Source organism: Monodelphis domestica, chromosome 5 (genome assembly GCF_027887165.1).
Source record: "Monodelphis domestica isolate mMonDom1 chromosome 5, mMonDom1.pri, whole genome shotgun sequence".
Taxonomy (NCBI): domain Eukaryota; kingdom Metazoa; phylum Chordata; class Mammalia; order Didelphimorphia; family Didelphidae; genus Monodelphis; species Monodelphis domestica.
The window spans coordinates 180,387,574-180,411,365 of NC_077231.1; the positions used below are offsets into that span (position 1 = coordinate 180,387,574).

At 36.8% G+C, this 23,792-nt stretch overlaps 1 long non-coding RNA gene across 1 annotated transcript in view; it reads right to left on the minus strand.

The window, feature by feature from the left end:
- Nucleotides 1-679: 679 nt before the first annotated feature.
- The window catches only part of LOC103099559 (uncharacterized), a 103,439-nt gene continuing 80,326 nt past the window's right edge, over nucleotides 680-23,792 (minus strand). Inside the window, exon 3 of the long non-coding RNA XR_008912264.1 lies at nucleotides 680-1,083. This is a non-coding gene — a long non-coding RNA (uncharacterized LOC103099559). The remainder of the gene's footprint in view (nucleotides 1,084-23,792) is intronic.

Below are 23,792 nucleotides of genomic sequence, written 5' to 3' on the forward strand. Positions count from 1 at the left end.
CTGGGTGAGCAAAGCTCTGGTTCACCAGGGGTCGATGACCCGATGGCTACCCTCACAAGATTTAGCCGGCCTGTCGAAGCCGTTGCCCTGGGTGTGGCCGCTGCCACATGCTAGTAGCTATTGGGAGCCACAAGTGAGAACTGGGTGTCAGGTGGGGGTCAGAGGCTGGAGAGCTGCCCTAGGAGGGCACAACAAGCCCTCCATACCAGAGATACTACTCCTCCCTGAACACTCCATACACACTTTGTTCCAGAAATCACTTAGCATGTATATTTCAACCTTACAACTTTTCTTGGTCCTACAGGCCTAGAAATAATATCACATCCTAGATATCTTGAACTCTGGACAAGAAACTGTTTAAATTTAAAAATCAAATAAATATAGCATTACAATTAATGAAAGAAAAAGATCTCTAATTCTTAGAACTATTGTCTTAGGTCACTGATAGTTAGTGGCCATCACCTTTAGGAAAATAAGTCAGGGATGAAGTAGTAACAAGTTTTGGCTATGTGCAAGCTGAAGAAGCTACAGATAAAGTATGCACACATATGGGTAAGAGACATCTGTGTTTTTATTCCATCTGTCACATTTTAATAACCTTTGCATAATTATTCTCAATAACTATCAGTTTCATAAACAGTTTCTAGTATAATGAAAAGAATAAAAAGAATTACACTAATTCAGTTCTGTAAACATTTATTAATTGCGCCTTCTATATCTAATCAGTTGCCAAGTCTTGCCATTCTTCATATCTCCCTCCAGTGTTCTCCCTTTCTCCCTTTTCATACAACTAAGAACTCCAATTTTTTATTGCCCAGACTATTGCAGAACTCTCCTGATTAATCTCTCCTCACTTTGGTCCACCTTCCACTTTGCTGGGTGATTTTCCAAAAGCTCATAGATGAGTATGTCACTTTGCTACTCATTAAACTCTAGGGTATCTCTCTATTACCCCTAGGACCAAATATCCTTGGGGACCTTGAATATGGGACCTTGCTCTAACTCTCCATTCTAGTACTATTATGTCTATATTCAAAGGTCCAGCCAAACTGGACTTCCTCTACTATGGTCCGGCTCTTCATCCTGAAGAAAAAGAGAGAAAGTAAGAAAGAAATAAGAATGAATAAATCAGTCAGTTGGTTTTATCACTCACCCAAGATCTCTCTAGGTAAGGCTTCTCATGCCAACCTTAGGCTCCACCTTCAAGAGAGCCTCCTTTCAAGAAATGTTTCCAGAGAATTCTCCTCCTTCAGAGCCAGCCTTCTCTCCTGGTCCTCCCACAGAGCAACCTCCTCAGTCCTCCTTCAGAGCCACCTCACTCAGAGCAAAACCTCCCCCTCTCTGCTCAGACCCCACTATCTTTAAGGAAACCATCTAAGTCCCCTCCCCTCAGTCCTCACATCTACCAATCACTGTCGATGTCTCCCCTGTGCCAATGGTGGCTCTAGCTTAACCCAGGACTGCCCAGAGGTCTGTTTCCTTTGCACATGTCTGTTGTAGGTCATATTCTCAAATAATTAAATCTTGATCTATGCTGCAGCCCTTCCTAAATCCTGTTAGACTGAGTAGGGTGGAGATTGTAAGTTCCAGGTTCTGTCATTCCAAGTATCTCTATTGTATCAATTCTAAAATCAATCATGACTCAAAGAACTTCCTGTTCTATGCTTAAGCATAGGTCAAAGTCCTTTCCATTGTTTAGCAAAAGGTTTCTGTCCTAAAGTAGTCTTAAGTAGGGAGGAGAAGGACCCTCCCATGCCAAGGGCTTTCACATTCCAATAGAGTTCTTACCATTAGTAGGAAATTTTTCAAGTATGAAATTTCCCTATGGGGAAATTTCCAACATTCATAAGTCTAAGAAATTTTAAGGTTTACAATTGGCACTAAGTAGGGAGAACATCCACACTCAGCTATAGAACTTTATCTTTATATTTTATATACAACAAACTGGAGGGAAATCTTTATAGCAAATCTCTCTGATAAGGGCTTCATTTCCAAAATAAAAAAAGAATTAAGACAAATCTATAAGAATATAAAGCATTTCTCAATTGACAAATTGTTAAAGGATATGAACAGGTAATTCTTAGCTGAAGAAATTAAAATTATCTTAAGGCATATGAAAAAATGCTCCAAATCATTATTGAATAGAAGAATACAAATTAAAACAGAGGTATCACCTCATACCCATCAGACTTGCTAACATGACAAAGGATAATGATAAATATTGGAAGGGATGTGGAAAAATTGGGACACTAATACATTGTTGGTGGAGCTACAAAGTAATACAAACATTCTGGAAAACAATCTTAAACCATGCTCAAAAGGCCCTCAAAGTGTGCATACCCTTTGACCCAGTAGTGCTATTACTTTGTCTGTATTCCAAGGAGATTAAAAAGAGGGGGGAAAGTACCTAACTGCAGAAACAAAAAATTCATCAGCTCTTTTTTGTGGTGGCAAAGAACTGAAAATTGAAAAAATATCCATTAACTATGAAATGACTTAACAAATTATGCTATATGCTTGTAATGAAATACTATTTTGAAGAAATGACAAATAAGATGATCACACACACAACCTGGAAAGACTTATATTAAGTGATACAAATCAGGACAATATTGTACACAGTTAACAATCATGTATGTTGATCAACTATGAATGCCAACTATTATTGACAAGGCAAGAATCCAGGACAATTTCAGGACAACTCTGCTAAAGGTCCATGACAAAAAAAAAGAGTATATCCACCACCAAAATAGAAGCAAAGTCTAAATGAAAATTGAAATATATCATTCTTTATTTCCTCTATGATTTTTTCTATATTGTAAATAACATCTTCTCTCACATGATATACATGGAAATATGAATTATATGGTCATATGTGTATAATTTGTAACATACTATCTGCCTTCTTTGGGTTAAGAGTGGCATGGAGAGAGAGAACATGGAATGTCAAATATCAGAAAATGAATATTTAAAAAGGGTATTAATGTCTGAAAAAACATAATTTTATTATAATTTTTTAAAAGATACCATGTGCCAAATTATTTGTCTGTACACCTCTTTAACTCCTCTATTTTTTTTCTCCTGAATTTATCTTTATTGATTCAAAAAAATGTATTAAATTCCTTCTGGATGTCAGGTTCTGTGCTAGATAGGAGGGATACAATACAAAGATAAAATCTTCTTTCAAAGAACTTATAATCTATTTGGGGCCTGGATTGGAGGGTATTATGATGAACTACTTTATTACCAATTAAGACATTACAAGATATATATACAAAGTAATTTGGGGGAGTAGAGAGAGCACATAATGAGAGGATCTAGAAAAGTAATATACTTCTAAAATATTGCTATTATAATTAGTTTGGCTAGGATAATGCAGCTCTTCCATGATCCTTAATTTTCAAAAGTTCAAGTAGAACCTCTGATTCATCCTGAATATGTGATGAATAAATTTAGTTAATGTTTATAAATAAACTAGTGAATAGGCTAGTGAGAGAATTAATATTTATTCTCAATGGGTTTTTATATCATTTACCCTGGTAAAAGGTATGATAAGCACTGTGAAAATATTCAGCCAAATTCTAACAATTGAATATAGTCTTCTTGGTAATTAGGTTTGGCATTTTCTATGTTTGGGGAGTGAATAGGGAACTATTCCAAGCACTGGCACAGAAATGTATCCAACAGTACCTTATATCCCTCTCCCAAAGTAGCTAATTTGAATGAAAAGAGTAATTTACTCATGGAATGAGATTTAGCTCATAACTGAGCCTGACCATTAATTTATTCTCGTAATCATGGAGGATCATGGAGCATATATAAATAGAACAATACCTGGTGAAGGTTTAGATGGCCACAGATATTTCAGGGAACTGTAGCTCTTTCCATTTTAGGCAGGAATGAAACTAACATGAGATCAGTCTTTGGTTAGGGGGTCAGAGGTGTCTATCACATTTGCAGATCCCTTTAAGATGATGGTGGATGACTTCTTTCCAAATGGGAAGCTTGATTGACCACCTCTTAATTAGTAGGAATCAATTAAAAATGTCTTGGCATGGTCAAGGAAGGGGTTGAATAATGAGTTTCTGAAAACCTATTTATTAGGCTACCTGACCTAGCACAGGTTGTCCCTGGTTTTGAAAGAGCCATGGAGAACTGTATCACTTTATCAGTTATGATACTGGCCCAACCAATAAACCTGATATAATAAATTAACTTGTATTCTTCACCCAAAATTAGTCTCCTATGATAATTTTAAATTTAAATTTTAATTAATTTAAATTTAAAATTAAAGTTTTGTATAAACCAAACCAATACAATTTTTGAAGAGAGTTCTCAGATGAAGAATTAAAACCATCTATAATCATATAAAAATGTTTCAAATGACTATTGACTGGGGAACTGCAAATTAAAAGTATTCTGAGATACCACTTCACATCTATATGATTGGCCAGTATGACAAAAAAGTAAAATAATAAATACTGGAAGAGTTGTAGTGAAATTGGAACACTAATACATCAATGGTGAAACTGTGAAATGATGAAATTTCTATAAAACAACATTAAATCATGAACAAAGGGTGATAAAATTTTATATATTCTTTGGCCCAGCAACATCACTATAGGATCTGTTTCCCAGAGATCAGCTATAAGGGAAAAAAACATACTTGTAAAAAATATTTTAACTGTTGTTTTTATAATGGCAAAAGAATGGAAATGGAGGGGGTGCTCATCAATTGGGAAATGGCTGATCAGATTGTGGTGTATCATTGTAATGGAATACTATTGAGTCATAAGAAATGACTAACAATTAATTAAGAAAATCTTGGAAAGACTTATATGAACTGTTGCAAAGTGAAGTGAGCAGAACCAGGAGAACAGTGTATACAGTAACAGAAATATTTTACAATGATAAATTGGGAAGGACTGAACTATTATCAGCAAAACAAGGTTTCAAGATAACCCCAAGGGACTCATGATAAAAAGTGCTATCCACAGCCAAAGGAGAAAATCTCTAGAATCTGATTACAGATCAAAGCATACCATCTTTCACTTCATTTCTTTCATGTTTTTTTGTTATTATTTTTGTGTGGTATGTGTCTTCTGCACAGCATGGGGATTATGGAAATATGCATTTCATGAAAGCACTGATACAACCTATCAGACTATTTCTTGCCTTGGGGAGAGGGGAGGAAAGGAGAGAATCTGAATCATAAAGTCAGAAAAATTTGTCAAAAATTGTTTCTATAGGTAATGAAATAATAATAATAATAAAAAGAATTTCTGGTGGAGTAACTTCTGAGGAATGGCACATGCTCCATTCTTGTAACTGGCTTCCTACTGAACTACATAAAAGTTGTTGAGATTGACTTCATGCTTAAGTAAGGAGATCTCAAACCCCAAAGTCCTTTCCACTTCTGAAACCAGGGATTTGCAGTCCCCACACAAGGGAACATTTGCCCAGGGCATCATTCCCCAATTTATTCTTAGTAAGCACTTGGATGAGATTATTCAAATTACTCTAGGCTGTCAGACAAGCCCCAAATTGAAGCTGTGTCCTTAGCTGTTTTTAAGGAATATTTTCCCTCCAGCTGCTACCAATCTTCTAAATCAGCTTGCAGGAAAAAGGGGTGAATAAGATAATAGCTGATCATTACCTATTCATAAGTGACTTTACATTTGATTCTTATCTCCCCCTGAAAAGGTAGGTAGTCACTTATTGTTACTTCTATTTTAATATTGAGAAAAAAGGGAGGTTAAGAGAAGTTACTAGCCCAAGGAAACAGCTAATAAGTGTCAGAAACAAGGCTAAAACCCAAGCCTATTGTATCCATATCCAGAGTTCTTTCCCTTCCATCAAATTGCTGGTAGATGACAGGGTAGGTCACTCATCTAATTCTTTGTATAGATCAGGTTGGGTGCAGTAGAATGCAATTTCAATTCTAGCATTCTAGATTTCTAGAATAGAATGCAAGTATTTAATAACATTCACTGGGCATCTACTTTGTACATGTCCTTGCACATGGTTTACACTCCAGTAAATGTTAAACCGTGATGAATTGCATCACCTAGGATAAACTGGATAAAGTATTTGAAGGTCATTTAATTGGTCTTTCTTGAAATTGTCATTGGCTGCAGTGGATATTACTTAGAACTTCATTCTCATCCATTTACATTGACCTCTGTGGTCATTTGAAAATGTTTTCGGAACTGATTAGTCCTAAATCCTGGCTAAGAAAATGGTCTTTAAATTAACTGAAGACAGAACTTGAAGATTCAAATAAAGCCTTTGGGGGAGGGGATATATGGAAGAAAAGGAAACTATACTTTATTTCTATTTATGAAACTTACATTTCTTTCTGAGAACTCTTTCTAATAGGGCAAATATAGTGTCATAAGACACTCAAATCTCTCCTAGAAACTGTTTCCGATTTAATTGGAAATGCTAAAATAATTCCCTGAGAAGCATGCATTTAATTTATTGTGTTTTTGAGTAAACAAAAATCCAATTAAAGTAGGTCCTGACATATTCTGGGGTCTTAAAGACTATTAGATATAAAATCCTAAAAGGTCCACTACAAAACCTTCAAGCTCTACAAACCTTTCTGAAATAGCACTGCTTCAGAGTTCAAGAAAATTGGGCTCAGGACACTGAGCAAGAGATTAGCTAAACCAGAGAGAAACAGCCTATGTCCTCTTAAGCAACCTTTAAACATCAATCAGCTGAAACAGCTGCCAGCATATAGACAAGGAGAACTCAGTGGGCTTCCTTGCAAAAGAAATGATATCAAAGACTTTACGATGTTTCTGAAATACCATCAAGAAGTACAGATTCCCAAACTGCCACAGGCAAATTCTTTTCATCAATTCTACGTCAAGGGACATAATGTTGCATCACTCTCTATGTGAGTTTCCTATACAGCTTTTATAGACCTTTCGATACAGCATGCTTTGACTTAGACATTTGTCTCAATGGCATGTCATGGGATAGTTTTCAGTTTTTTTTTTCCTTTATCAAATAATTATCATAGCATTCTTATGGATGCGTTCAATTTTCATTTGAATTCAAATGATTTTATAAATAACTTTGATCAAAGTTAACTTTATTATTGGGAGATTGATTATCTATTTTGCTAATCATCCTCCCCTACTGCCACATTTTGTTCTTTTCACTTTAAATAACCCTGCTGATCCAGTTTGACAAAGTTAAGATGAAACATGCAAGGCACCCCACTGAGTTCTCCTTGTCTATATGCTTATCTACTGACCATCTTCTTTAATATTCTTTTTCTAGTTTTTGGTTCAGGAATTCTCTATTGATCCTATGCAATTGATTCTTCTAATTAATGTACCACTTTTGTTGGCTTTCCTCTTGACCAAATTGAATTCTGTTCTGCCACACTATAGTATATTAATACCACCCTTTAGAAAGTCAGTTTTCTCCTCATGTGAAAATTTAATTTGCATATTTGGGATTCTCATTCTTCTTTGCCTTTCTGTAATTTGACACTTTATACTTTTTTTTTAATTAAGCAAACTTATATTGAAGCATTAAGTCTTGTGGTATAGATTTTGAAAATACATTTTAACTGATTAAAGTGATACTTCCACTCTTCAGATTATACTAGATTAATTTAGATTAATATCCATTTGACAGCTTTTACTTTTCTATCAGAGGCTTATGTTTTCATATTTATATTAATCTGTGCATTTTTCAACTAGTTAGAAAGGGATATTCAAAAAAATTTTTTAACTCAGATCTCAAGCCAACAAATGTCATTACCAAATCTCTTGGTATACTGTTCAAGAACAAAATCCACTTGAATTATTGGTCCTCAAAAATATCAAGCACCAAAAAGTATCAGGTGCCTCTTTACTTACAGATTACAGAATCAAATTAACCTCATTGATAGAATGCTTCTTCAATGAATCCTTTAGTTAACTACATGCTTAAAGTAAAAGTAAAAACAGTGTTCCAACCACTTGATTACTAACTAAACAGACTTTAAAATTTAGAAAATTTAGAACCCTTTTAAAGTGTTTAATTTGTAAATATGGAAGGAACAAAACACTATTGCCTATCCCTTACTGCTCTTCTGCTGTGGAACCAATACACAGGTTCTAATATGGAAGGTGAGGGTACAAAAAATAATAATTATATATATATATATATATATATATATATATATATATTGCATCAATCCAGAAAAAGTCAAAAACAATGTTGCAAGGACAAAGGGAAATATTAAATATAAATTAACTTTGATGGTCTCACAACTGTTAAAATTCCAGTTATTTGGGACTTCCGGGTAAACATGGCTGCAATCTAGACGCGACACACTTCCTCGCCCTGGCACCGAACGAAATAGACTACATCAAAGGAGCATAAAAATCAACTTTGGAGGAACAGGACTCCCCAGTACCCCACAGAGGCGAAGGTACGTGGGGTTTGAACATTTCCACACTATAATAAGAAGGAGGGAAAGCTTGCACAGACACGTGAACTGAGATGCCCTCCCCCCACCTCCCCCACCAAACCTGAGTGAGTTACCAGAGTGCTCACTGGGACACCGAGTGAGTGGGGAACATCTCTGTCTGGGGGAGCACTCCAGGGTCCTTGGGATCTGGGGACTGCCAGGAAACAAAGTCTCAGGGCAGTTTCATGGGAGAATCCTGCACTGAGAACAGGGGGCCCACAGAGCTGTACTCAGGGCGGTTGCGCTGAGCACCTGGGTGGAGCTAAACACCAGGGGTGGACCATACGCTGATTATCTGGGCAGAGCTGAACACCTGGGCGGTTGGGCTGTGATCAGGGGCCCCAAGCTCTAAGAAACCTCGGAGGCTGGGAAGAACTAGTCTGAAGCAACCTAAATTCACAGAAAAGCCACTCATATCACCCAGACCCCAGACCAAAAAGGAAAGGGGAATAAAACCACCAAAGGGATGGATCACATGGCCCAAAATCAAGCCTCCAGGAAGAAAGGGAAAAAGGTGACTATTGAAAACTTTTATGGTGGGAGTATCCAAGGAAAAGAAGAGAATGAGGAGGAAATAAAAAAAAAATCAGAACATGCCTCCCAAAATGGAAACTATCAACAAGCTCTGGAAGACTTCAAACTGGAGCTTACCCAAAAGATGGAAACCTTCTGGAAAGAAAAATGGGAGAAAGAGATCAGCAGTCTGATAGATAAGACTACACAATTGGAGAAAGAGCTGGAAGCATCCAATAGAAGGGCAGACAAAGCTGAAAAGCAAAACCTGTCCCTAACGACCACAATTAAGCAACTCGAAGAAAGTGAGATCATAAAACAGCAAGAATCAATAAAGCAAAGCCAAAAAAATTAATGAATTAGAAGAAAACATAAAATATCTCACTGAAAAGGTCACAGACTTGGAAAACAGAGGAAGAAGAGACAACCTCCGAATCATTGGTGTCCCCGAAAAACCAGAGATAAACAATAACCTCGATGATATTCTACAGGAGATTATAGAAGAAAATTGCCTACATGTTCTGGAGCAAGGGGGCAAAATAGAAATAGAAAGGGTTCATAGAACACCCTCTATACTAAATCCCCAAAAGACAATGCCTAGGAATGTAATTGCCAAATTCAAGAGCTTCCAAGAAAAGGAGAAAATCCTACAAGAAGCCAAGAAGAGGAGCTTCAAATATAGGGGGGCTCCCATAAGGATCACACATGACTTAGTGGCTAACACACTAAGAGACTGCAAAGCATGGAACACAATATTTAGAAAGGCAAGAGAGCTGGGTCTCCAACCAAGAATCAACTACCCAGCAAAACTGACTATATACTTCCAGGGGAAAGTATGGGCATTCAACAAAATAGAAGATTTCCAAGAATTTGCTAAGAAAAGACCAGGACTTAGTGGAAAATTTGATATCCAAGCACAGAAAGCAAGAGAAACATGAAAAGGTAAATATGAAAGAAAGGGAAAAGGAGATAAATCTTATCTTTTTCTTTAAGTCAAACTCTCTTCTATAAGGACTACATTTACATCAAATTATATATATATTAATATGTGGGGAAAATGTTTTGTGTAACTCTCAAAAAGTGTATGCATCATAAGAGTAGTTAGAAGAAACATGCATAGGGAAAGATTGGGGCATCAAGAAGATTTGGTGAAAGTGGGGGCAAAGAAAGGAAAAGGGAGGGGGGAATCGTCGATAATACTAAGATTTACTTCAAGAAATAGGGGGGCACTTAATAAAATCATCTTTCCCATATAAAGATACACATGGGAAGGGGAGGGGAAGAACTCTTATATGAGAAGGAGAGGAAGAGAGCGTGAAGCGGAATTACTTAAACCTTACTCTCAGTGAAATCAAATCTGAGAGGGAAGAACATCTAGATCCAGTGGGATCCTGAATTCTAGCTTATCCAACCAGGCAAGAAAAAAAGGAAAATTAAGGAGGGAGAGGACGGAGGGAGTATAAAAAGGGAGTGAAGGAGAGAGGGGAGGGGAAGGGAACATAAAAATGGAGGGGCTAAAAAGGGAAGCATATCAAGGGAGGGGACTAGAGGGACTGACCTAAAGTAAATCACTGGTTCAAAAGGATATAGCTAAAGAAGAAAGGTCAGAACTAGGGGAAGATATCAAAATGCCAGTGAATCCACAAGTGACAATCATAACTTTGAACGTGAATGGGATGAACTCACCCATAAAACGTAGACAAATAGCAGATTGGATTAGAACCCAAAACCCTACCATTTGTTGTCTTCAAGAAAAACATATGAGGCGGGTTGACATTCACAAGGTTAGAATTAAAGGTTGGGCCTCAACTGATAGAAAGAAGGCAGGAGTTGCAATCATGATATCTGACAAAGCCAAAGCAAAAATAGACCTGATCAAAAGGGATAGGGAAGGTAAATATATTCTGTTAAAAGGGAGTATAATGAGACAATGAGGAAATATCACTAATCAACATGTATGCACCAAATGGAATAGCATCCAAATGTTTAATGGAGAAACTAGGATCATTGAAGGACGAAATAGACAGTAAAACCATATTAGTGGGAGACTTGAACCAACCACTATCAAATTTAGAAAAATCAAACCAAAAAATAAACAAGAAAGAGGTAAAAGAAGTGAATGAAATCTTAGAAAAATTAGAGTTAATAGACATATGGAGAAAAATAAATAGGGACAAAAAGGAATACACCTTCTTTTCAGCACCACATGGCACATTCACAAAAATAGATCATACACTAGGTCACAGAAACATGGCACTCAAATGCAGAAAAGCAGAAATAATAAATGCAGAATTTTCAGATCACAAGGCAATAGAAATATTGATCGGTCAGGGTACATGGAGAGCCAAATCAAAAATTAATTGGAAATTAAATAATATGATACTCCAAAATTGGTTAGTTAGAGAAGAAATCATAGAAAAAATTAATAATTTCATTGAGGAAAATGACAAAGGCAGGACATCCTTTCAAACCTTTTGGGATGCAGCCAAGACAGTACTTAGAGGAAAATTCATATCCCTGAGTGCATATATTAACAAATTAGGGAGGACAGAGATCAAGGAATTAGAAATGCAAATCAAAAAACTTCAGAACAAACAAATTAAAACCCCCCAGAAGAAAACCAAACTAGAGATCCTAAAAATTAAGGGAGAAATTAATAAAATTGAAAGTGATAGAACTATTGATTTAATAAATAAGACAAGAAGCTGGTACTTTGAAAAAAGAAACAAAATAGACAAAGTACTGGTCAATCTAATTAAAAAAAAGGAAGGAAGAAAAGCAAATTCACAGCATTAAAGATGAAAAGGGGGACAGCACCTCCAATGAAGATGAAATTAAGGCAATCATTAGAAATTACTTTGCCCAATATTATGGCAATAAATACAACAATTTAGGAGAAATGGATGAATATATACAAAAATACAAACTGCCTACACTAACAGAAGAGGAAATAGAATTCTTAAATAATCCCATATCAGAAATTGAAATCCAACAAGCCATCAAAGAACTTCCTAAGAAAAAATTCCCAGGGCCTGATGGATTCACCTGTGAATTCTATCAAACATTCAGAGAACAGTTAATCCCAATACTATACAAACTATTTGACATAATAAGCAAAGAGGGAGTTCTACCAAACTCCTTTTACGACACAAACATGGTACTGATTCCAAAACCAGGCAGGTCAAAAACAGAGAAAGAAAACTATAGGCCAATCTCCCTAATGAATATAGATGCAAAAATCTTAAATAGGATACTAGCAAAAAGACTCCAGCAAGTGATCAGAAGGATCATTCACCATGATCAAGTAGGATTCATACCAGGGATGCAGGGCTGGTTCAACATTAGGAAAACCATCCACATAATTGACCACATCAACAAGCAAACTAGCAAGAACCACATGATTATCTCAATAGATGCAGAAAAAGCCTTTGATAAAATACAACACCCATTCCTATTAAAAACACTAGAAAGCATAGGAATAGAAGGGTCATTCCTAAAAATAATAAACAGTATATATCTAAAACCAACAGCTAATATCATCTGCAATGGGGATAAACTAGATGCATTCCCAATAAGATCAGGAGTGAAACAAGGATGCCCATTATCACCTCTACTATTTGACATTGTACTAGAAACACTAGCAGTAGCAATTAGAGAAGATAAAGGAATTGAAGGCATCAAAATAGGCAAGGAGGAGACCAAGTTATCACTCTTTGTGGATGACATGATGGTCTACTTAAAGAATCCTAGAGATTCAACCAAAAAGCTAATTGAAATAATCAACAGCTTTAGCAAAGTTGCAGGATACAAAATAAGCCCACATAAATCATCAGCTTTTCTATATATCTCCAACACAGCTCAGCAGCAAGAACTAGAAAGAGAAATCCCATTCAAAATTACCTTAGACAAAATAAAATACCTAGGAATCTATCTCCTGAGACAAACATAGGAACTATATGAACACAACTACAAAACACTCTCTATACAACTAAAACTAGACTTGAACAATTGGAAAAACATTAACTGCTCATGGGTAGGATGAGCCAATATAATAAAAATGACCATCCTACCAAAACTCATCTATCTATTTAGTGCCATACCCATGGAACTTCCAAATTTTTTTTTACTGATTTAGAAAAAAATATAACAAAGTTCATTTGGAAAAACAGAGGATCAAGGATATCCAGAGAAATAATGAAAAAAATACAAAGGAAGGGGGCCTTGTAGTCCCAGATCTCAGAGTATATTATAAAGCAGTGGTCATCAAAACAATCTGGTACTGGCTAAGAGACAGAAAGGAGGATCAGTGGAATAGACTCGGGGTAAGTGACCTCAGCAAGACAGTATATGACAAACCCAAAGATCCCAGCTTTTGGGACAAAAATCCACTATTTCATAAAAACTGCTGGGAAAATTGGAGGACAGTGTGGGAATGATTAGGTTTAGATCAACACCTCACACCCTACACCAAGATAAATTCAAAATGGGTGAATGACTTGAACATAAAGAAGGAAACTATAAGAAAATTAGGCAAACACAGAATAGTATACATGTCAGACCTTTGGGAAGGGAAAGACTTTAAAACCAAGCAAGACTTAGAAAGAGTTACAAAATGCAAAATAAATAATCTGGAATAGATCAAATTAAAAAGTTTTTGTACCAACAAAACCAATGTAACTAAAATCAGAAGGGAAGCAACAAATTGAGAAACAATCTTCATAAAAACCTCTGACAAAGGTTTAATTACTCAAATTTACAAAGAGCTAAATCAATTGTACAAAAAACCAAGTCATTCTCCAATTGATAAATGGGCAAGGGACATGGATAGGCAGTTTTCAGATAAAGAAATCAAAACTATTAATAAGCACATGAAAAACTGCTCTACATCTCTTATAATCAGAGAGATGCAAATCAAAACAACTCTGAGGTATCACCTTACACTTAGCAGATTGGCTAACATGACAGCTATGGAAAGTAATGAATGCTGGAGGGGATATGGCAAAGTAGGGACACTAATTCATTGCTGGTGGAGTTGTGAATGGATCCAACCATTCTGGAGGGCAATTTGGAACTATGCCCAAAGGGTGATAAAAGACTGTCTGCCCTTTGATCCAGCTATAGCACTGTTGGGTTTGTACCCCAAAGAGATAATAAGAAAAAAGACTTGTACAAGAATATTCATAGCTGAGCTCTTTGTGGTAGCCAAAAATTGGAAAACGAGGCAATGCCCATCAATTGGGGAATGGCTGAACAAATTGTGGTATATGTTGGTGATGGAATACTATTGTGCTCAAAGGAATAATAAGTAGAGGAATTCCATGGAGACTGGAACAACCTTCAAGAAGTGATGCAGAGCTAAAGGAGCAGAACCAGGAAATCATTAAAAAAAAAAGACTGATACACTGTGGTATAATCGAAGGTAATGGACTTCTCCATTAGTGTCAATGCAATGTCCCTGAACAATCTGCAGGGATCTAAAAAATACTATCCACAAGCAGAGGATAAACTGTGGGAGTAAAAACGAGGAAAAGCAACTGCCTGACTACAGGGGTGGAGGTGATAGGACTGAGGACAGACTCTAAATGAACACTCTAATGCAAATACCAACAACATGGAAATGGGTTGGAAACAGGAACACTTGATAACCAGTAGAATCGTGCGTCGGCTATGGGAGAGGAAAAGGTGGTGGGAGGGGGGGAGGAAAAGAAAATGATCTTTGTTTCCAGTGTATAATGTTTGGAAATGACCAAATAAAATAATGTTAAAAAATTCCAGTTATTTGCTGAATATGACACTATTGAAAGCCTGCATCTACTAGTCATCCATTAATGACCATTTTTGAACATGCCTTACTTAACCATCTGTCCAGATAACCTAGACAGTTCTCACTTTATGTAGTCATTCACTTGATTCCATCAAATCATGGTTAAAGGAATCACCACATTAAGAGGAACCACAAATGGAGTAACAACACTATCAAATACAGCATAATAGTCTCATGCACCACAATATCACAGGACTTTCATTCACAAGATAAAAAGGCATATTGATTCTGCTTGGAACAACAACCTCTTTTTCTGATATTCTCTCATCATTGTCGTGCTTTTCTGATTGTTCCTTCTTGGTCTTCTGGTTTCCTTAGACTCCTCCTTACCTTTAAATATGGATTTCCCTTAATTTTTTTCTAGAGTTTCTCTTCTCTTTCTAAACATTTCCCCATAGTGATCTCATGAATTTCTATGACTTCTATTATCATCTCTAGGCAAAAAGACTCCAAAATCTATACTTTTTGTCCTGCTTGCCAATTCCATATTTCAAACCCCACTTCTGTTATGGGCTTTTCTACATATTTTGCTACCTCAATAGTGGTTCAAATTCAATACTTCTGTAACTAAACTCCCAAACCTAATAAAATGTGGTGGGTATTAAAAGAGTTCTCAATTGGGTAAACTGAGACAAGGGATGAAGGGGTGGTGGCACAGGAAGCCTGGGGCAGGTGCTGATTCATATTGGAGACTGGAGGGGAGAGATAACTAGAGAATGGGCATCTGCTTCATATTCAAACGTCTCAACATGGGACTTTCAGCCTTTACTGCAAGCCTTTATGTGCTAGGATGACTCAAATTATTTTAGCCACCTTGGACCCTTCTTTGTCTAGCATGTCAAGAAGGCTACTAAGGTACTACAGCATTATATCCAAATTCCTGTCTTATATTCTGCCTGTCTTTGAACATCTGAAAGACTACCACATAGAAGAAGAATTTTACTTGTTTCGCTTAGCCTCAGAGGACAAACTATGAACAATAGATGGAGATTATAGAGAGGCAGATTTACTTGATAATAAGAAATGCTTCCCAACAATTTGTTGTTCAGTCATTTTTCAGTCATATCTGATTCTTCATGACCCCATTTGCAGTTTTCTCGGCAAAGATACTAGAGGAGTTTGCTATTTCCCAACAATTAGAACTATCTCAAAATAGAATAGGAGGCATGCCTCCTGACTTAGTGGTTGGCCCCTTACTGACCACTTGTTGGGATAGTCAATTTGGGTTGAGGTCCTTTCTACTTCTGAAAAGGATTCTGTGATATTTAAATCATGTCCTACCAAAACCTCATAATAAATAACCAAGGCCATAGAATTCAGTCCCGATGTCTATTAGTATGAGACTCTCTTCTTTTGAGGAGAGATGAATGTCCTGTCTTGTCTGAAGGTTGAGTTAGAGTTGTGGAGTGAGAGATACCTTCAGTTTCTTCTATCTTCTTGTTGATTCCTTTTTGGAGTGTGCTTCTGTCAAGTTTTAAGAAGGAAAAAAGAACCAACGCCACTTCTAAGTTGCTGAAGGAGAAGTCTCTGAGAAAACATATGAGGACCTAGCAGTCTTGATTATGTCTCTATCCTGTAAACCTCAAATTTCCTTAGACTTATAAATGTTGGTAATTTCACCATTGGGATATTTCATACTTGGAAAATTTCTTACTGATAGTCTATTGGAATGGGAACCCCATTGGCATGGGAGGTTCCTTCTCTTCCCTTCTTAAGATTACTTTAGGACAGAAACCCTTTGCTGAACAATGGAAAGGACTTTGACCTATAGAACAGGAATTTCTTTGAGTCTTGATTGATTTTAGAATTGATACAATGGAGATACTCCACCCTATTCAGTCCTAATAGGATTGAGTAAGGGCTGCAGCCTAGATCAAAATTTAATTATTCCAATCTCTACCATACTCAAGTTAACAGGATTTAGAAAGGGCTGTAACAAAGGAGTAAAGATTTAATCATTTGAAAAATATGACCTTCAACAGACATGTGCAAAAGCCAGAAACCTCTGGGCGGTCCTGGGTTAAGCGAGAGCCTCCATTGACAGGGAAATTGATGAAGAGTGATTGGTAGATGTGAGGACTGAGGGGAGGCAACTTGGATGGTTTCCTTAAAGATAGAAGGGTCTGGAGACTCGAGGAGGAGGGGAGTTGAGTTTTTGGGTCGGTGTGGTTCCTGGGCTCTGAGGAAGCTTGCTCTGAAGGAAGCTGAAGGTGGGGGCCTCTGAGACTGTTTCTCCATTTTGGACACGTGAGTAATAGGGACTGATCTCTTTTCTTTGCCCCAGCTATCTAAGGGCTTGGGCCTTTTGGCCCAGCCTAAACAGAAGGGGTATTTAAGCCCTATTCCCTTCTCTCCCTTTTCTCTCTCTCTATCTCTAATTCCTTTCTTGCTCCTATTGTAATTAAACTCCAAAAAAGGCTGACGGCTGACTTGAGTTTTTCATTTAGGAATTACATAGCTGATTCCTTGGCGACCTTAAATTAATATATATATCAGTCTTTTAAAGTGATTCCCTTGTAACAATCCTCAGTAGGCTAACACTAGAAACTTTGGTGACTTTACCATTGGCTGAGAGCTGGTTGAGTTATCTCTCCCAATGAAAGAGCTCCTTCACTTTGTATTGTGTGGTATATGTTCTCCTTTGTATAATTTCTCTGATTTCTATTTAGGTATGACTTGGATAAAGGGGCTTATTTGTCATTCACTAGGTGTGCTCATTGTGGAACTGGTTTTTGATGGGGAATGGGTCAAACTTTGGATATAGAACTGAGGGCCCTACTTCCCCCTGAATAATGACACAATGATTAGAAATTAGATGGAACCTAATTATATCCTCTGGGTTAATATTATTTAAGGGAGCAGATTCTCTCTCAGTCAGGAGCAGAGTGACTTCTGGCTCCAATCTCCTCCTTCCCCTCTTGGCAAGAATGAAAGTCTCTATAGAACAGTAGAGGAAGAAAAGGTAAGAGATTTCCATTCTGCCTTTCTTTGAGCCACAAAAGGATAGCTCCCTGCTACAGGTAGAGAGACAGCCCTTAATATAGGACCATCAATCTTTATACTAATGATGTCTAATAATAGCTAACATTATATAGCAAATTGAGGTTTACAAAGTGCTTTACAAATACAATTTCATCTCATTTTTACAAATGAAAAAAAACTGAAGAAATAAGCATTTATTAATTGCCTACTTTGTTCGAAGCACTTTGCTGAGAGCTTTATAAATATTATTTCATTTGATCTTCAAAACAACCTTGAGAGGTATATGCTGTCATTATCAACATTTTGCAGATGGGGAAACTGAGGCATAGAAAGGTTAAGTGATTTACCATGAATCATGCAGCCAGGAAATATCTGAGGATCTATTTGAACTCAGGCCTTCCTGACTCCAAATCTAGTACAACTAGATATTTCTATTAACCTTACACCTACCCATACAACTTCCACTGAAACCAGTGGCTCCACTATCTCTTCTTCCATTATCATAATGAAAAAAGTAGGGACCAAATCTGTCATGCCCATATAAGTTATCTTTCATAGCCTGAAAGATTATCTTTTATTAACTAAATTCTGAGAAATTCAATCCATCATCCAGACATTTAGCTTCGTCAAAGCAAAATAAATGTTCTGAATTTGCAACTGAGTTTATGGAAACTAACCAGATGTTTTTGCATTATGTAGACATAGTTAAAAAATCAGCAGATGTATGTCTTTTTCAAGGAAACTGCTCATAAGACTTTCTTTAAAGGCCAACTAAGAGTTTTACTCAAACAATAATGGGTCTGAAACTCTCCCAGAACACTGAATAAAGTATATTATGAGTTTTGTTTGTTTGTATTTAGGAAACATTTAATAGTGTCACCTGAAAGGGTTCATACATTTTTACATAGCTAATTGAAATTCAGTGTGTAGTTCATTCAACTTGCTGAACTTGGCCATTTTATTTTCCAACTCTACTGAAAACTAGTCAAGGTAATAAAAGTATATATTAGGTAGCTGCATTAAGAAATGACAATAATATAAGCTGGTTGAAGCCAAAGCAATTTTCCATTTCAAAAAAATGCTTTGTTCTCATGACCTAAAAATAATGAAAAAATACTAATTTCTCACTTCCACGTATTCTTTAACTCTCATCAGTTCAGTTCAGCAAGCATCAACAGACTACTCTGTGCAAAGTATTATGCAAGGATCTGGGGATGTAGAAGCTCAGATGAAGCACTCCCTTCCCTGAAGGAGCTTGCATCTTCACAACCATGTGCTCTAGACAAATTGGCCCACTCGCTGTTTTTTTTTTTTAATTGTCATAGATTAAGAGTTGAAAGGGACCTTCCGGGTCATTGCTTTCACCCACTCACTTTACAGATATAGAACTTAAGACTCTATAAGATGAAGGAACATATCCAAGATCAGAAAGGAAGTGGACAAAATGAAATTGAGACCTATTTCCTCTGAATCCGGTTACTTTTTCACTGAATTATGAAGATAAAGAGAGATACGGTATTGTAATATGAGAGGATGACATGATCAAACTAAAGTTCTGTTTTTGTCTGGGGGGGGGGTTAAGGATGGTGTAAACCTAGGTATATTGGTAGGCATCAGGAAAGGTGTGTTAGGATAAGGAAAAATTAAAAATAAGAGAGTGTTCAGGGCTGAGCCTGACTCAGACCAGTAAATGGGTTGTATGTCATTCAATGCTCAACAAAAGCTTTATGACACTTAACAGAAGAGTTGATTCAGCTGAACCAAGCTCCTTTGCACAAATTGTAAAAATTAAATTAGTCTCTAGTAATAGAAATATTATATTTTATGAGGTTTATTAAGGATTATTAGAAATCAAGGAATAAAGAAGATACAAAATAATAACTCATGTGCCCATGGCTGATTAGCCAAATTCAGAACCCCCGAGCTTAGCTTACTTATTACATTTTGCAAATGGTCGAGCAGAGAGAGCGTGAGCATAGAAGAGGGAGAGGTAGGAGGTACCACCAGTTTAAATACTAATTGTGATGTCGCCCATATGGAGACTCAGATGAGATTATAGGGAATTCTGGGAAGTACCAAGGACTTCTGGGGATTGAAGTCTAGGGTTCAAATCTCCATTTTACAAATTGCATTTGAGAGAATCAGAGAGGGCACCTGGAGCTCCTCGTGGACATTTTCATTCTCAAGTGATTAGGAAGTAACATGAACGACTTGAGTCTCTTATCCCCTAACCATCATCAACCAACCAAGTCTAGATGAAGATCTTAGTATCTTTCAAGGAAAAATTGTCCTAACATGAATGAAGGCACACATTTTGCATTTGCTCCAACCAGAGAGAAGGAGAATGATCAAAGGAGCAAACTTAAAATGGATGAGATCAATGATACAAAACAGAAGGATTTCCATTGGTAAAAGGAAGAGCCCTCTATTTCTCAGACACTGAATTGAAGAAGGAGAAAACAGGATGATGATGTAGGAATAAAAGTTCTAAGGCACTGGGTTTGAAGGAAGAGGGAGCTTACAATATTTGAATTTAGTTTTCTCAATAAAATAGGAGGCACCATCCTCTGCTTAGGGGAAAATGAGAACTTCCATCTGTGAAAAATATGACAGAGAACCAAGGAATAATAAAAGTTCTGAGATTGAAGTAACAATGGCTTTGCTGAGGTTGCCCAAAAAACTTGTAGTGGGTCCAGGTGCTATGGATCTGTGACTTTTCCCAGAAATATTTGGCAACATGCAAGTAGGAGAGAAGGTAAACAATGTGGGTGGCCCAGGGTTTGGTTATAATCAAACAGCTGAGTCATAGGGGTGAAGACCATGAAAGGAGGAAGTGAAAGCAGAAAAGGGATGGTAGAGTGGTAGAACAGGGAAGTATGGAGAAACTGAAGGTCATGATGAGGAAAAAAAATAGACTTAGGCCACAGAGGGAATGATAACAACAATAATAACCAGCACTGATACAGACCTTTGAGATTTACAAAGCACTTTTCTTATAGTATCTTACTGAACTCCTTAACAACTCTGTGGGCTAGATATTATCAATTTCTCTTTTTTTTACAGATAAGAACACAGACTGAGAGTACTTAATTGATCTACCTGGAGTCACAGAGCCAATAAATGATTGAGGTGGAATTCAAAATCAGGCCATAATTATCAAGAGAACATGGAAACCTGCACTGTGACCCAATGACCAGTGCAACACTCACTTCTTAAATGAATGTCAGGTCCTTGTCAAAGTAAAGTATCATGTTTATTACATGTTGTCTGGTACAGCAAGATTTGTGGACTAAAGAGGGCCACCTTCTACCATGACCAAGGCCCCCAGTCTGAAATTGGAGTTTCCTAGTGGTGCCCTTTCCATTCAGGAACTTGTGTAAACAGCAGCCAGAGGTCAGGAATACCACCATTATTTATGATAGTGTTTTTGCATTTCTTGAGCATTTTCTTTTTTATCTGTATAAAATTGTGCTGCCATCTTTTTTGGGTTCCTAATTCTTTTTTATTTGTTTCTACAAAGTTTTTAGGTGTTATGCCACAACCCTATTTTCCCAGTAAGTTTTGTGGTTTTTATTGCTTGATTTTACATGGTTTGATATTTCTTAGGGAAAAGTGTCTCAAATATAGAAGCAGCCATTCTTACTTTTGACCCACAGATACCATAGTCTTACAGTAGCACCAGATAAATTCTTGTTGAGTGAATGGATGGAATAATAGAGTCAAAATATCTGCAGCATTATAAAGCACTTAAAACAAGCCAGTTAAACTCAATGATCTCTAAGATCCTTATGCTGTCAGTTTTAATCCACCAGTCAATGGTTTCAACTTGACAAAATTAGAAATGATTCAATTCTCTTGAAATCAATTCCACAAACTTTAGTTCTATTTCTGAAAGCCTTTTGGCCTGAATATTCCCTTTCTACAGTCAACCTTCCCTGATCCCTGGTAATGGACACAGGCAAGTGCTGATCTTATCCTAGATTTTTGAATGATGAGTGCATGTTAACCTAAGAATTATTTTGAGTGTGAGTCTATCTACTCTGCCTCCTATGCCCTCTTCTGAATGGTCCCCCTGGTTAGGCCTATAGGAAGCTTCTTATCTCCAAGCTGGGCCCATTCTTGCTCTTCTAATTATTTAGAATTTTATTCTTGTGGCTTACATGGCCACTGAAACTTTTGTTCTGAAGGTGAATGCTTGGCTTTTGCGACCTTAACAGGGGTTCTTAAAAGGTTTGTGTCATCAATCCTTTAAACAATCTAGCAAAATCTATGCACTAATATGAATAATGTTTTTAAAATGCATAAAATAAAATACATTGTGTTCAAAGAGAACCAATTATATTCAGTTGCATTATTTTTAATGAAGTTCATAGCCCCAAAGAACCTCTGTGATTCAGATCTTTTTTTAACCCTTATCTTTTGTCTTATAATTGATACTAAATATAGATTACAAGTCTGAAGAGTGGGAATGGCTAGGCAGTTGGGGTAGGTGATTTGGCCAGAGTCACACAGCTAGGAATTGTTTGAGGCCAAATTTGAGCCCAGGACCTCCTGTCTCCAGGCTTGGTTCTCTATCCACTGAGCCATCTAGTTGCCCCTATGAACATCTTAACAAGAATCATCTAGGTGTTTCAGAGGGTAGAATGCTGATCTTGTAGTCAAGAAGACTTTGATTCCAGACCATTGTCAGACTATGTAGGCCTGAATAAGTCATTTAATCCCTCTGAGCTTTATTTTCTACTTCTATAAAATGGAGATAATCATCACCTACCTCACACAGTTTTGTGGGGATCAAATGGGAAAATATTTGTAAAATGTCTTGCAAACCTTAAAGCACTGTATGAATGCTATTATTTTTGACCCTCTATTTTCTACAATACTGTGTATCCCCTTCTCTAAATTTCTACCACTGAACCCGATTTGCTCCAGTGACCAGCCCTCATGGCCTTCTCCCTGTCTTCAAAACCCTACATTCTCTAGTATGGGTTCTCAAAAGGTGCCATGAGGCACGGGGCTATAAGTTTCTCAATGACTTTGACATGAATTGTATGGAACTCATATTAAAATTTTATGAGTAGTCATAAGTTTACTCACATAAAAAGTGTGCCATATTTAAGACAAAGAATAATACTGTATTATGAGGGAAACGTGTTTGGGAAATTCTGCTTTAGTTGTCCTATTAGGTTGCTATTTCTGAGTTCCACCAATCATTGGTAGGATCGTGAGAAGACACTTCCTAGGCCCAGATAATAATAGGTATTTTTCCTTTCACTTTCATTTGTTCCATGAGCTACTCTGACTTTCAAGTTTCTCTCCTGAAGAATGGCTTTCTAGGCTCAAATTTTCATTAGCCTTTTTTTTTCCTATAAAAGGTTAGGAGATGCAATAATTAATAGTAATATCCCCAGTTCCTCACTCAATTATAAGGCTAGGGTCATAAAATATCTATGACCTTGCCTAATGACTAATAAATTCAATTTAATCTTTTTCAAGGAAGTGACATGTTAGATTTGGGGGGGAAAAAGTTGGGCATGCAGCATATGAGGTTGGAGGATGGGAAGGAAATCCTTTCTGTGCAAAAAGGATGAGGACAATCTGAGCCACAGTAGTGGAAAATAACAGGACAAGATCAGTTTATGCAAAGTAGTCTAGTTTTATTGGATCATGAAGAGGACTCTTATAAAATAAGCCTGGGAAGGCAGGTTGAAGACAGACTATAAATGAATAGAACAAGGCTTTTATGCTTAATTTAGTGCCTAAATAATGGGGAGCCACTGAAAAATTTTGAGCAGTAGACTACTATTAGAAGAAGAGAACACTAGGAAAATTACCCAGATAGTAATGTGAAAAATTCTGAGAAGAATAAATTGGAAAGAGGAAAGACTAGAAAAAAAATAAAGTTACTTAGTGGACTATTATAATAATGGGGGTTTGAACTAGCATAGTGTAAGTCAGAGTAGAGAGGAAAAGAAGGATATAAGAAATATTGAAGAGGTA